This window comes from Entelurus aequoreus, linkage group LG11, assembly GCF_033978785.1.
Source record: "Entelurus aequoreus isolate RoL-2023_Sb linkage group LG11, RoL_Eaeq_v1.1, whole genome shotgun sequence".
NCBI lineage: Eukaryota > Metazoa > Chordata > Actinopteri > Syngnathiformes > Syngnathidae > Entelurus > Entelurus aequoreus.
Genome location: NC_084741.1, coordinates 14,091,502 through 14,106,884, shown reverse-complemented (window position 1 = coordinate 14,106,884; position 15,383 = coordinate 14,091,502).

The following is a 15,383-nucleotide window of genomic DNA, read 5'->3' as shown; positions in this document are numbered from 1 at the left end:
ACTTAGAAACAGTGCAAAAAAAACAATAATTGAATGAGAGAGTAAGACAAGTCAGTTTTACCTATGGAAACATTGAAGTAAAATCAGTCAAATCACTCCTCAAAACTGCAAACAATTTAATCTGCAGAGGTCTGTGAACTTTCACCACCAAAGTTCAACACAACAGAACCAAAACAATCACAAAAGACGGTAAAGAAATTATCCAACAGAGATCTAACCCAACCACTTCCAAGAGTGGACTTTTGCCATGACTCTACAACAAGTTCCTAGAGACCATTTCTAACTTAACAGGAACAAATTAGGTTAAAGTGACGGGAGCTGCCTCCCGTGCGAAGGCTCCCCAAGGATGCAAACACCACAATGCTACCAGCAGACAAGAGGAGGTTCACAGTAACGTCAACACAACTGACTGCCGTCCCATGTTGCTTCCACTTCCTAAAGACGACAACAACACACTTCCAAAAGATCCCAACAGTGGGTACAAGAGGAGGATCACTAAGTACCCGCAAAGATCACAGAGGCCAGGAACCAGGACTCCTTTTCAGCCGTGGAGTCTCAAGCGGACCGGAACCACTTTCGATCATGACCGACGTATTATATCATTATTATTATCGGCAGTCACTCGAACGAGTATGACGATCCTCCTGGTAGGGATGTATCCCGTGACTTTGTTTTACGTGGGAAGACTGGTGCACAGACAGTCGACACACGATCATTGACAGAATCGGGTCAGGGTCCAGTGGCATGGAGTCCAAGGCGACTGGGGATCCTTTTCTGCTGCAGCCTTCTTCCGCCATCACAGCCGTCGTGGTAGTTCTTAAATCTACCGTCTTCCGCCAGCTCCGCCGTTGAGGTCTTCACCGTATCCCAGGTTAGGGGGCAGTCAGGTACTAGGCCTTTGCCAAGGGCCACATGGGGTGACAGTAGTAAAGGGGTTAACCTCCTATTGCCCCAAGACCCCATAGAGGAGCCTCCACTGCCGGATGCACTTTAACGTCATGCCCAGGATACTATATCATTATATTGTAACAACAACCTCTAATGATAATGCCACACAATTCATGAACTTGAATGGAGCTTTGGAGGCAAGGTTGTGTTTGGTTTCCCGTTTCCACATCTACATCTGGGATGTACTAAGCTCGCGTATGCACAAAAATGTGGCATACGTCCGGGCCGCGCCAACATTTAATTTCAACTAAGTAAACGATCAAGGCAAGGACACACAATTCACTTGTTTACCAATACTTTTAATGTTTCGGATTCATAGTCATATTCGTTCATTTCCCACCCATCAATGTCACAATGTGTCCCTGCGACTCCTTGGCCGTTTCGGACGGACAGCAGCCACCGGTGGTTGCGGCACATTGGCACCGGAGACTGGGGAGGAATGTCTCGACTTTGGGTCTTGTACGGCTCTTCTGTGTTGTAATAATAAATTGAGTCATCAAACAAGAGTCAAAGTATTTTGTATCCTTTGTGCAAAATTACATAATTTTTTATGCCAATGGATGGTTGTCCGTCAGGAGCTCTCTGATTAGTGACCAGGAGCAGGTGAGGGTTCGACCACTAACCAGAAGCAGGTGACAAAAATCAGCACCCATGGCAACAAAGAAAACAAACAAGGGTGCTGAAAACCGAACTAACCAACAACTAAGGAAATATCAAACTAAACAAAACATGACCTGGGCAACGGATCATGGCACCTTCTTCCCGATGCCTGGCCATTTATTTTTTTTATTTCGGCATTACCACGGTTTTCGGCGCACAAAGCATTGTCACTATTTTAACCCACTGTCGTTGGCTCGCATCGCCAGAAAGAACCCTCCTCCTACTGACTCTTGATCGTACGGGGCTCGGACAAATGGCTACTTTAAATATGTCCGCTTCTTTTTAAGGGGAGTGGTCCAGGTATCAAGGTAACGACCCGTTGCCACTGAGAAACCAATTGCGCCACGGACAACTACCGTGTGTCCAAATGTGATGCGACCTGAGGACATGTTCACCACAAAGTCAATGAAAACTGGGCCAACCCAGGGGCTTGATACGACTGCTACGACTAGATCTCGGACCTTGCGGCCCCAAATACGACCGACCCCTCTGAAATTGTTCAGATCGTCTTGATTAACCACTACGGAAACCATCAGCTGTTCACTTTATACCCACAAGAGACCATCCCTATTATCTACGGACTTACAAAAACACACAAAGATAGAGTTCCTCTCAGAACAACTGTCAGCAGCAATAATTATGTAACTTACAATATAATGTATGTGGCTAACATCTTAGCACCTTGGTTCATCCTAACACATCTGGTCCAAAACTCCATGGACTTTCTTAACATAACAATGGTTTCTATTGACGTCACCTCTCTGTTTACTTGCGTTCCAACCCACGATGCGGTAGAGACTGATGTAATGATTGCTGCTTAATTGCGTCATTTAAGATAGCTCCACAATATTACAGAACCTGGAAACATTTTGCCGACAAAAAGACAGTTGAGGAACAACGTCAACTTTATCACCCATTGTGGCAAAACTTTTACATAGAAGACATGGAAAGAACAGCTCCGAGCTGTTCCCTTGGGGGACCAGTACCAAGTAATTGGTAGTAAAAACCTTTACACTACCAAGTCATTGGTACAGATATGTGGATGAAACATGAACAGTATCGTCTTTGGTACAGATATGTGGATGAAATATGAATAGTATTGTCTTTGGTATAGATATGTGGATGATACATGAACATTAAGTCTTTGGCACAGATATCTGGATGATACATAAACAGTGCCGAGTCATTGGTACTGATATGTGGATGAAACATGAACAGTACCAGATCATTGGTACAAATATGTGGATAATACACAAACAGCACCAAGTCATTGGTACTGATATGAGGAAGAAACATAAACAGTATCAAGTCATTGGTAGTCATTGGTAGAGACATGTGGATAATACACAAACAGTACCAAGTCTTTGGTACTGATATGTGGATGATACATGAACATTAAGTCTTTGGTACAGATATCTGGATGATACATAAACAGTGCCGAGTCATTGGTACTGATATGTGGAAGAAACATGAAGAGTATCAAGTCATTGGTAGTCATTGGTACAGATATGTGGATAATACACAAACAGTACCGAGTCTTTGGTACTGATATGTGGATGATAAATGAACATTAAGTCTTTGGTACAGATATCTGGATGATACATAAACAGTGCCGAGTCATTGGTACTGATATGTGGATGAAACATGAACAGTACTAGATCATTGGTACAAATGTGTGGATAATACACAAACAGCACCAAGTCATTGGTATTGATATGAGGAAGAAACATAAACAGTATCAAGTCATTGGTAGTCATTGGTAGAGACATGTGGATAATACACAAACAGTACCAAGTCTTTGGTACTGATATGTGGATGATACATGAACATTAAGTCTTTGGTACAGATATCTGGATGATACATAAACAGTGCCGAGTCATTGGTACTGATATGTGGAAGAAACATGAAGAGTATCAAGTCATTGGTAGTCATTGGTACAGATATGTGGATAATACACAAACAGTACCGAGTCTTTGGTACTGATATGTGGATGATAAATGAACATTAAGTCTTTGGTACAGATATCTGGATGATACATAAACAGTGCCGAGTCATTGGTACTGATATGTGGATGAAACATGAACAGTACTAGATCATTGGTACAAATATGTGGATAATACACAAACAGCACCAAGTCATTGGTATTGATATGTGGAAGAAACATGAACAGTATCAAGTCATTGGTAGTCATTGGTACAGATATGTGGATAATACACAAACAGTACCAAGTCTTTGGTACTGATATGTGGATGAAACAAGAACATTACCAAGTCATTGGTAGTCATTGGTACAGATATGTGGATAATACACAAACAGTACCAAGTCATTGGTACTGATATGTGGATGAAACAAGAACATTACCAAGTCATTGGTACAAATATGTGGATCAATCAATCAATCAATCAATCAATCAATGTTTATTTATATAGCCCTAAATCACAAGTGTCTCAAAGGGCTGCACAAGCCACAACGACATCCTCGGTACAAAGCCCACACAAACAGTACCAAGGCATTGGTACTGATATCTGGAAGAAACATGAACAGTACCAGGTCATTGGTACAATTATGTGGATAGTACACAAACAGTACTAAGTCATTGGTACTTATATGTGGATGAAACATGACCAGTACCAAGGCATTGGTACTGATATGTGGTTGAAACATTAACAGTACCAAGTCATTGGTACCAATATGTGGATGAAACATGAACAGTACCAAGTCATTGGTACAAATATGTGGATAATACACAATAAGTACCAAGGCATTGGTACTGATAACTGGAAGAAACATGAACAGTACCAGGTCATCGGTACAATTATGTGGATAGTACACAAACAGTACTAAGTCATTGGTACCGATATGTGGATGAAACATGACCAGTACCAAGTCATTGGTACTTATATGTGGTTGAAACATTAACAGTACCAAGTCATTGGTACCAATATGTGGATGAAACATGAACAGTACCAAGTCATTGGTACAAATATGTGGATAATACACAAACAGTACCAAGGCATTGGTACTGATATCTGGAAGAAACATGAACAGTACCAGGTAATCGGTACAATTATGTGGATAGTACACAAACAGTACTAAGTCATTGGTACTGATATGTGGATGAAACATGACCAGTACCAAGTCATTTGTACAAATATGTGGATGCAACATGAACAGTACTAGGTCATTGGTACAAATATGTGGATAATACATGAACAGTACCAAGTAATTTGTACTGATATGTGGATGAAACATGACCAGTACCAAGGCATTGGTACCCATATGTGGAAGAAACATGAACAGTACCAAGTCATTGGTACAAATATGTGGATGCAACATGAACAGTACCAGGTCACTGGTACAAGTATGTGGATAATACACAAACAGTACCAAGGAATTGGTACTGATATGTGGATGAAACATGACCAGTACCAAGTCATTGGTACTTATATGTGGTTGAAACATTAACAGTACCAAGTCATTGGTACCAATATGTGGATGAAACATGAACAGTACCAAGTCATTGGTACAAATATGTGGATAATACACGAACAGTACCAAGGCATTGGTACTTGATATCTGGAAGAAACATGAACAGTACCAGGTCATCGGTACAATTATGTGGATAGTACACAAACAGTACTAAGTCATTGGTACTGATATGTGGATGAAACATGACTAGTACCAAGTCATTGGTACTTATATGTGGTTGAAAAAGTAACAGTACCAAGTCATTGGTACCAATATGTGGATGAAACATGAACAGTACCAAGTCATTGGTACAAATTGTGGATAATACACGAACAGTACCAAGGAATTGGTACTGATGTCTGGAAGAAACATGAACAGCACCAGGTCATCGGTACAATTATGTGGATAGTACACAAACAGTACTAAGTCATTGGTACTGATATGTGGATGAAACATGACCAGTACCAAGTCATTTGTACAAATATGTGGATGCAACATGAACAGTACTAGGTCATTGGTACAAATATGTGGATAATACATGAACAGTACCAAGGCATTGGTACTGATATGTGGATGAAACATGACCAGTACCAAGGCATTGGTACTGATATGTGGTTGCAACACTAACAGTACCAAGTCAGTGGTACAAATATGTGGATGAAAAATGAACAGTGCCAGGTCACTTGTGCAAATATGTGGATAATACACAAACAGTACCAAGTCATTGGTACTGATATGTGGATGAAACATGAACAGTACCAAGTCGTTGGTACTGATATGTGGATGAAACGTGAACAGTACCAAGTCATTGGTACAAATATGTGGATGCAACATGAACAGTACCAGGTCACTGGTACAAATATGTGGATAATACACAAACAGTACCAAGGCATTGGTACTGATATGTGGATCATACACAAACAGTACCAAGGCATTGGTAATGATATGTGGATAATACACAAACAGTACCAAGGCATTGGTACTAATATGTGGATGCAACATGAACAGTACCAGGTCATTGGTACTAATATGTGAATGCAACATGAACAGTACCAGGTCATTGGTACAAATATGTGGATAATACACAAACAGTACCAATGCATTGCTACTGATATGTGGAAGAAACATGAACAGTACCAGGTCATTGGTACACATATGTGGATAGTACACGAACAATACAAAGTCATTGGTACTGATATGTGGATTAAACATTTACAGTACCAGGTCATTGGTCCAAATATGTGGATAATACACAAACATTACCAAGGCATTGGTACTGATATGTGGAAGGAACATGAACAGTATCAGGTCATTGGTCCAAATATGTGGATAATACACAAGCAGTACCAAGGCATTGGTACTGATATGTGGAAGAAACATGAACAGTATCAAGACATTGGTAGATACGTGGATGAAACATGAACATTACCAGGTCATTGGTACTAATATGTGGATGATACATGAACAGTATCAAGACATTGGTAGATATGTGGATGAAACATGAGCATTACCAGGTCATTGGTACAAATATGTGGATGATACATGAACAGTATCAAGTCATTGGCAGATACGTGGACGATACATGTGTTAAAATCATAAGCAGAGAAGAACAGGCCTTCACACAGTACATTAACTCATTGAACAATAACACCAAGTTTATATGTGAGGATGTCAAAGACTAAATGTTTTATTTTGGGGTTTTTTCAGATTGTGACGTCCACATTGTAGACGACCAGGGCCTGAATGTCACGGTTTACCAAAAACCCACAGAGAGTGACCAATACCTACTTTTTGACTCGCACAACCCACTGGAACAGAAACCCGGTGTTATCAATATTTCCCACCAGCCCACAGGCCAAAGACAAAGAACATACGCATATGAGGGAGGACACCAAAACCTGTGGTTACCCTAGCTGCTCGTTTATATTTTTAAAAAAGTGTTCTAGAATAAACAAGAACAAAGTGGAAGCAACAGAACATTGCAGGCAAAACTCTTAAGACAATGGCTGGTGCACCCCAAAAACCGGACAACCTATTCCAGGGCTGTTCAAGTAAAGTGTTTTGGGGGCCACATTTCCAGAGAGCTAAGGACCGAGGGGCCAGACTTCGGTCTTTACCATTATTCTTGTGTTGTATATTCATGAGAATCTTCTGCTTTTAATGAGCGATTCCTCAGAAGCTATTCAAAGATGATCTATATGACAGAGTTCAAGAGTTTTTAGGAATCTCCAGCAAAAATTTAAGTATTTTCCAATTTTTGTTGAACTGAACTCACAGACCGGTTTGTCGTTTTCCTAGGGACACAGTTGAAATGTCTGGTCCTGTACCCAGGAAAAACAATCCAGTCCAGTGCAGTGACCCATGCACTGGTTTATTTACAGTAGTACCTCAACTTATGAGCTGATACTGGTCCTATGACGGAGCTTTTAACTAAAAACCCTCAAATCAACCTTGTTCATTTAAAGGCCTACTGAAATGACATTTTTTTATTTAAACGGGGATAGCAGATCCATTCTATGTGTCATACTTGATCATTTTGCGATATTGCCATATTTTTGCTGAAAGGATTTAGTATAGAACAACAACGATAAAGTTCGCAACTTTTGGTCTCTGATAAAAAAAAAGCCTTGCCCCTACCGGAAGTAGCGTGAAGTTGTCAGTTGTTCACTTCCTCATATTTTCCTATTGTTTTCAACGCAGCTAGAGCTATTCGGACCGAGAAAGCGACGATTACCCCATTAATTTGAGCGAGGATGAAAGATTCGTGGATGAGGAACGTTAGAGTGAAGGACTAGAATGCAGTGCAAGACATATATTTTTTCGCTCTCACCGTAACTTAGGTACAAGATGGCTCATTGGAATCCACACTCTCTCCATTTTCTATTGTGGATCACGGATTTGTATTTGAAACCACCTCGGATACTATATCATCTTGAAAATGAGAGTCGAGAACGCGAAATGGACATTCACAGTGACTTTTATCTCCACGACAATACGTCGACGAAACACTTTAGCTACGGAGCTAACGTGATAGCATCGTGCTTAACTGCATATAGAAACAAAATAAATAAATCCCTGACTGGAAGGATAGACCGAAGATCAACAATACTATTAAACCAGGGACATGTAAATACACGGTTAATGCTTTCCAGCTTGGCGAAGCTTAAAAATGCTGTTGCTAACGACGCCATTGAAGCTAACTTAGCTACGGAGCTAACGTGACAGCATCGTGCTTAACTGCATATAGAAACAAAATAAATAAATCCCTGACTGGAAGGATAGACAGAAAATCAACAATACTATTAAACCATGGACATGTAAATACACGGTTAATGCTTTCCAGCTTGGCGAAGCTTAAAAATGCTGTTGCTAATGACGCCATTGAAGCTAACTTAGTAACGGAACCTCACAGAGCTGTAATAAAAACATTAGCGCTCCACCTACGCCAGCCAGCCCTCATCTGCTCATCAACACCCGTGCTCACCTGCGTTCCAGCGATCGACGGAAGGACGAAGGACTTCACCACGATCATCCGTGCGGTCGGTGGCTAGCGTCGGCTAGCGCGTCTGCTATCCGAGTCAAAGTCCTCCTGGTTGTGTTGCTGTAGTCCGCCGCTAATACACCGATCCCACCTACAGCTTTCTTCTTTGCAGTCTCCATTGTTCATTAAACAAATTGCAAAAGATTCACCAACGCAGATGTCCAGAATACTGTGGAATTATGAGATGAAAACAGAACTATTTTGTATTGTATTCAATGGGGTACCGATACTTCTGTTTCACTGGCTACGTCACGCGCATACGTCATCATCCAAAGACGTTTTCAACCGGAAGTTTAGCGGGAAATTTAAAATGTCACTTTATAAGTTAACCCGGCCGTATTGGCATGTGTTGCAATGTTAAGATTTCATCATTGATATATAAACTATCAGACTGCGTGGTCGGTAGTAGTGGCTTTCAGTAGGCCTTTAAATGCTGTCTCACATTGTTGGTGGTGTTTTGGATTACGTGTTTCTTCAGTTCAACAAGCGTCATCCAGGTCTTCTTCCTGGCACTCGCTTTCTTCGTTCTCACGGTGGGGAAAAAAATGGTTGCGTGGGCCGTTGCTGGCCATTGTTGACCGGATGTTTTGAGTCGGATCTTGCAGGTTTTATTCAGATAACGCTGGGGAGCTTTGTAGTCATAACTCAAATTCAATGCTCGCAACTTAAAGCAGAACAAAAGTCAAGTTGTACACACAAAAAAATGTTGGGTTTAAAAAAATAACCCAATTTTAACCCAACTGCTGGTTCAGAAAAGGATGAACCCCTTATTGGAGTTATTTTAACTCAACATTCTGGGTTAATTTTTTTCAACTCAACTTTTGCGTTGAATTATTTAACCAAAAAGTTGAGTTATGATAACTTAATGTTGGTTGATTCATAACCCAACTATTGGGTTGCATTTATTTACCACAAAATCTGAGTTATGCTCACTACAATGTTGGGTTATTCCCAACCCAACTATTGTGTTGCGCAATTTAGCGCTCCTTGACCCAATAGTTGGTTAAAAATGATACATTTTACTGCTGGTTTGTCCTACTCCTTCCCAACTACTGATCAAAATTATTTTTATTCCATTAAAATATACTCAAAAGCAAGGTATGAGTGACATTTGTTTTACAAGAATTGCTGTGTATGGTCATAGTTCCCCCAGGAACTCTGGAGGCAAGGTGCAGGTAAGGAAATTATTGAATGCCCATGAATCACGCGGGATACAAACAAAAGAGCACCAGCGTGCCGATAGCACGGCAAGCTAACGGAATAGCGAACAAGAAAAGCTTAGCATGTAAACAGGCAAACAAAAAGGCGAAACTTAGCTGAGGAATCAAATTAGTAGCCGTCGTAACTGTCGCCTGGAAGCAAATAATGAAGCCAGACTGAGTGTGGCAAAAAGCAGGGAATAAGTAGCTCTCTGATTAGTGCCCGGGAGCAGGTGAGCGTCCCGAACACTAGTCAGAGGCAGGTGAAAACAATCTGCAGTCATGGCAACTAAAACACAACCCCACGAACTGAGGGAGTCAACAACTAAACAAACATGATCCAGGCAGCATGCTCAAATTGTCCTGATCCCTTTGTTCCTGTTTTGTGCACTTCTGGGTTTGTTTTGGTTTCTATGGGGATTAATTGGGTTCACCTGCCTCTGGTTAGTGGTCGGCACGCTCACCTGCAGTCAACCACTAACCAGAGGCAGGTGAACCCAATTAATCCCCATAGAAACCAAAACAAACCCAAAATTGCACAAAACAGGAACTAGGGGAGTCCAAAAATAACAGAACATAAAAAAAACATGACCCGGGCCACGGATAATGACACAAATATTTTCATGTACATAAGATGTGTGATTGTAAATAATGTTAATGAGATTAATCCTTAATACAATTCCCTTCAAGAAAAAGTGCCTTTTTAATTTAAAAAACAAAACAAAACCTTTTACCCAAAAATGCGTTACTCATTGAAAAACAACCCAAAAATGCAAAGTTTAGCTAAGGAATCAAATTAGTAGCCGTCGTAACTGTCACCTGGAAGCGAATAATAAAGCCAGACTGAGTGTGGCGAAAAGCAGGGAATAAGTAGCTCTCTGATTAGTGCCCGGGAGCAGGTGAGCGTCCCGAACACTAGTCAGAGGCAGGTGAAAACAATCTGCAGTCATGGCAACTAAAACACAACCCCACAAATTGAGGGAGTCAAAAACTAAACAAACATGATCCAGGCAGCATGCTCAAATTGTCATGATCCGTGGCCTGGATCATGTTTTTGTTATGTTCTGTTATTTTCGGACTCCCTTTGTTCCTGTTTTGTGCACCTCTAGTTTGTTTTGGTTTCTATGGGGATTAATTGGGTTCACCTGCCTCTGGTTACTGGCCAGCACGCTCACCTGCAGTCGACCACTAATCAGAGGCAGGTGAACCCAATTAATCCCCATTGAAACCAAAACAAACCCAAAATGGCACAAAACAGGAACTAAGGGAGTCCAAAAATAACAGAACATAAGAAAAACATGATCCGGGCCACGGATCATGACACAAATATTTTCATGTACATAAGATGTGTGATTGTAAATAATGTTAATGAGATTAATGCTTAATACAATTCCCTTCACGAAAAAGAGCCTTTTTAATTTTTAAAAAAAATACCAAAACCTTTTACCCAAAAATGCGTTACTCATTGAAAAACAACCCAAAAATAGTTCATTATTTTGAAAACCCAGAAATGTAGTTAAAATAATACCCTTATAACCCCAAAAATGGATTGCTCTTCATAAAAATAAATCCAGAATGTGTGTCTCTCAGATCCAAACTATCCTTGAAGGGTCAAGGGGGTCAATTGAACCACATAATACTCTGGAATGCCCTCCCGGTAAAAGTTAGAGATGCTACCTCAGACGAAGCATTTAAGTCCCATCTTAAAACTCATTTGTATACTCTAGCCTTTAAATAGACCCCCTTTTTAGACCAGTTGATCTGCCGTTTCTTTTCTTTTCTGCTCTGACAACCTCTCCTGCGTGAAGGGGGGGCGGCACAGGTCCGGTGGCCATGGATGAAGTGCTGGCTGTCCAGAGTTGGGACCCGGGGTGGACCACTCGCCTGTGCATCGGCTGGGGACATATCTGCGCTGCGGACCCGTCTCCACTCAGGATGGTCTCCTGTCGGCCCCACTATGCACTGGACTCTCACTATTATGTTAGATCCACTACGGACTGGACTCTCACTATTATGTTGGATCCACTATGGACTGGACTCTCACACTATTATGTTAGATCCACTATGGACTGGACTCTCACACTATTATGTTAGATCCACTATGGACTGGACTCTCACTATTATGTTAGATCCACTATGGACTGGACTCTCACTATTATGTTAGATCCACTACGGACTGGACTCTCACTATTATGTTGGATCCACTATGGACTGGACTCTCACACTATTATGTTAGATCCACTATGGACTGGACTCTCACACTATTATGTTAGATCCACTATGGACTGGACTCTCACGATTATGTTAGATCCACTACGGACTGCACTCTCACTATTATGTTGGATCCACTATGGACTGGACTCTCACACTATTATATTAGATCCACTATGGACTGGACTCTCACACTATTATGTTAGATCCACTATGGACTGGACTCTCACTCTATTATGTTAGATCCACTATGGACTGGACTCTCACACTATTATGTTAGATCCACTATGGACTGGACTCTCACACTATTATGTTAGATCCACTATGGACTGGACTCTCACACTATTATGCTAGATCCACTATGGACTGGACTCTCACTATTATGTTAGATCCACTATGGACTGGACTCTCACTATTATGTTATATCCACTATGGACTGGACTCTCACAATATTATGTTAGATCCACTATGGACTGGACTCTCATACTATTATGTTAGATCCACTATGGACTGGACTCTTACACTATTATGTTAGATCCACTATGGACTGGACTCTCACACTATTATGTTAGATCCACTATGGACTGGACTCTCACACTATTATGTTAGATCCACTATGGACTGGACTCTCACACTATTATGTTAGATCCACTATGGACTGGACTCTCACACTATTATGTTAGATCCACTATGGACTGGACTCTCACACTATTATGCTAGATCCACTATGGACTGTACTCTCACACTATTATGTTAGATCCACTATGGACTGGACTCTCACACTATTATGTTAGATCCACTATGGACTGGACTCGCACACTATTATGTTAGATCCACTATGGACTGGACTCTCACACTATTATGTTAGATCCACTATGGACTGGACTCTCACACTATTATGTTGGATCCACTATGCACTGGACTCTCACACTATTATGTTAGATCCACTATGGACTGGACTCTCACTATTATGTTAGATCCACTATGGACTGGACTCTCACTATTATGTTAGATCCACTATGGACTGGACTCTCACTATTATGTTAGATCCACTATGGACTGGACTCTCACACTATTATGTTAGATCCACTATGGACTGGACTCTCACACTATTATGTTAGATCCACTATGGACTGGACTCTCAAACTATTATGTTAGATCCACTATGGACTGGACTCTCAAACTATTATGTTAGATCCACTATGGACTGGACTCTCACACTATTATGTTAGATCCACTATGGACTGGACTCTCACTATTATGTTAGATCCACTATGAACTGGACTCTCACTATTATGTTAGATCCACTATGGACTGGACTCTCACTATTATGTTAGATCCACCATAGACTGGACTCTCACTATTATGTTAGATCCACTATGGACTAGACTCTCACGATTATGTTAGATCCACCATAGACTGGACTCTCACTATTATGTTAGATCCACTATGGAATGGAAACTCACTATTATGTTAGATCCAATATGGACTGGACTCTCACACTATTATGTTAGATCCACTGTGGACTGGACTCTCACACTATTATGTTAGATCCACTATGGACTGGACTCTCACACTATTATGTTAGATCCACTATGGACTGGACTCTCACACTATTATGCTAGATCCACTATGGACTGGACTCTCACACTATTATGCTAGATCCACTATGAACTGGACTCTCACACTATTATGTTAGATCCACTATGGACTGTACTCTCACTATTATGTTAGATCCACTATGAACTGGACTCTCACACTATTATGTTTGATCCACTATGGACTGGACTCTCACACTATTATGTTAGATCCACTATGGACTGGACTCTCACACTATTATGCTAGATCCACTATGGACTGGACTCTCACACTATTATGCTAGATCCACTATGGACTGGACTCTCACAATATTATGTTAGATCCACTATGGACTGGACTCTCATATTATTATGTTAGATCCACTATGGACTGGACTCTCACACTATTATGTTAGATCCACTATGGACTGAACTCTCACACTATTATGCTAGATCCACTATGGACTGGACTCTCACACTATTATGCTAGATCCACTATGGACTGGACTCTCACACTATTATGTTAGATGCACTACGGACTGGACTCTCATACTATTATGTTAGATCCACTATAAACTGGACTCTCACTATTATGTTGGATCCACTATGGACTGGACTCTCACTATTATGTTAGGTCCACTATGGACTGGACTCTCACTATTATGTTAGATCCACTATGGACTGGACTCTCACACTGTTATGTTAGATCCACTATGAACTGGACTCTCACTATTGTGTTAGATCCACTATGGACTGGACTCTCACACTATTATGTTAGATCCACTATGGACTGGACTCTCACTATTATGTTAGATCCACTATGGACTGGACTCTCACTATTATGTTAGATCCACTATGGACTGGACTCTCACACTATTATGTTAGATCCACTATGGACTGGACTCCCACACTATTATGTTAGATCCACTATGGACTGGACCCTCACACTATTATGTTAGATCCACTATGGACTGGACTCTCACTATTATGTTAGATCCACTATGGACTGGACTTTCACAATATTATGCCAGACCCACTCGACGTCCATTGCATCCGGTCCCCCCTAGAGGTGTGGGGGGGGGTCACCCACATCTGTAGTCCTCTCCAAGGTTTCTCATAGTCATTCACATCGACGTCCCACTGGGCTGTGAGTTTTTCCTTGCCCTTACGTGGGCTCTGTACCGAGGATGTCGTGGTGGCTTGTGCAGCCCTTTGAGACACTTGTGATTTAGTCATTGTATTCTCTTTCTATTTACCATTTACACAACCTGACAACTTCACTGCTTTTGGGGTTTTGTATTAAAGATGACCCCTCAGACCTTGGGGGGTGTTTGGCCCCGCAAAGAGTGAATGGATGTGCGAGTGGCGTGCCTGTGAGTCACTGATCTTAGCAACGACCGGAGTCCATCTCCTCCGTCTCCATGTGCGTGTCTATCAGTAAATGACTCGAGGACGGTCTCTTGACCCCCCCAAGAGGGACAGACAGTGAGGAGACGTCACTTTAGTGTGGCCCCCTGCCAGCGTCTTACTATTTCCCTCACGGACTATTAACTTTGACACACTCACTCGCCCTCTGACGTACTTTGAGGTGTAAAAGGGGGCAGCAGGGGGGCAAGTCGGGTTGCCATGGCACCCCCCCTCCCTCCAATAGGGCTCCCGCGCAGGGGGGGGGGGGGGGGAATAAACTAGGGGCCGGATGACGAAGGTGGGGCGGGTGGGGGTGTGGACAAGGTCACATGGAAACTTAAAAGTATCCTGTTATAGGAGAGCAAATATTAA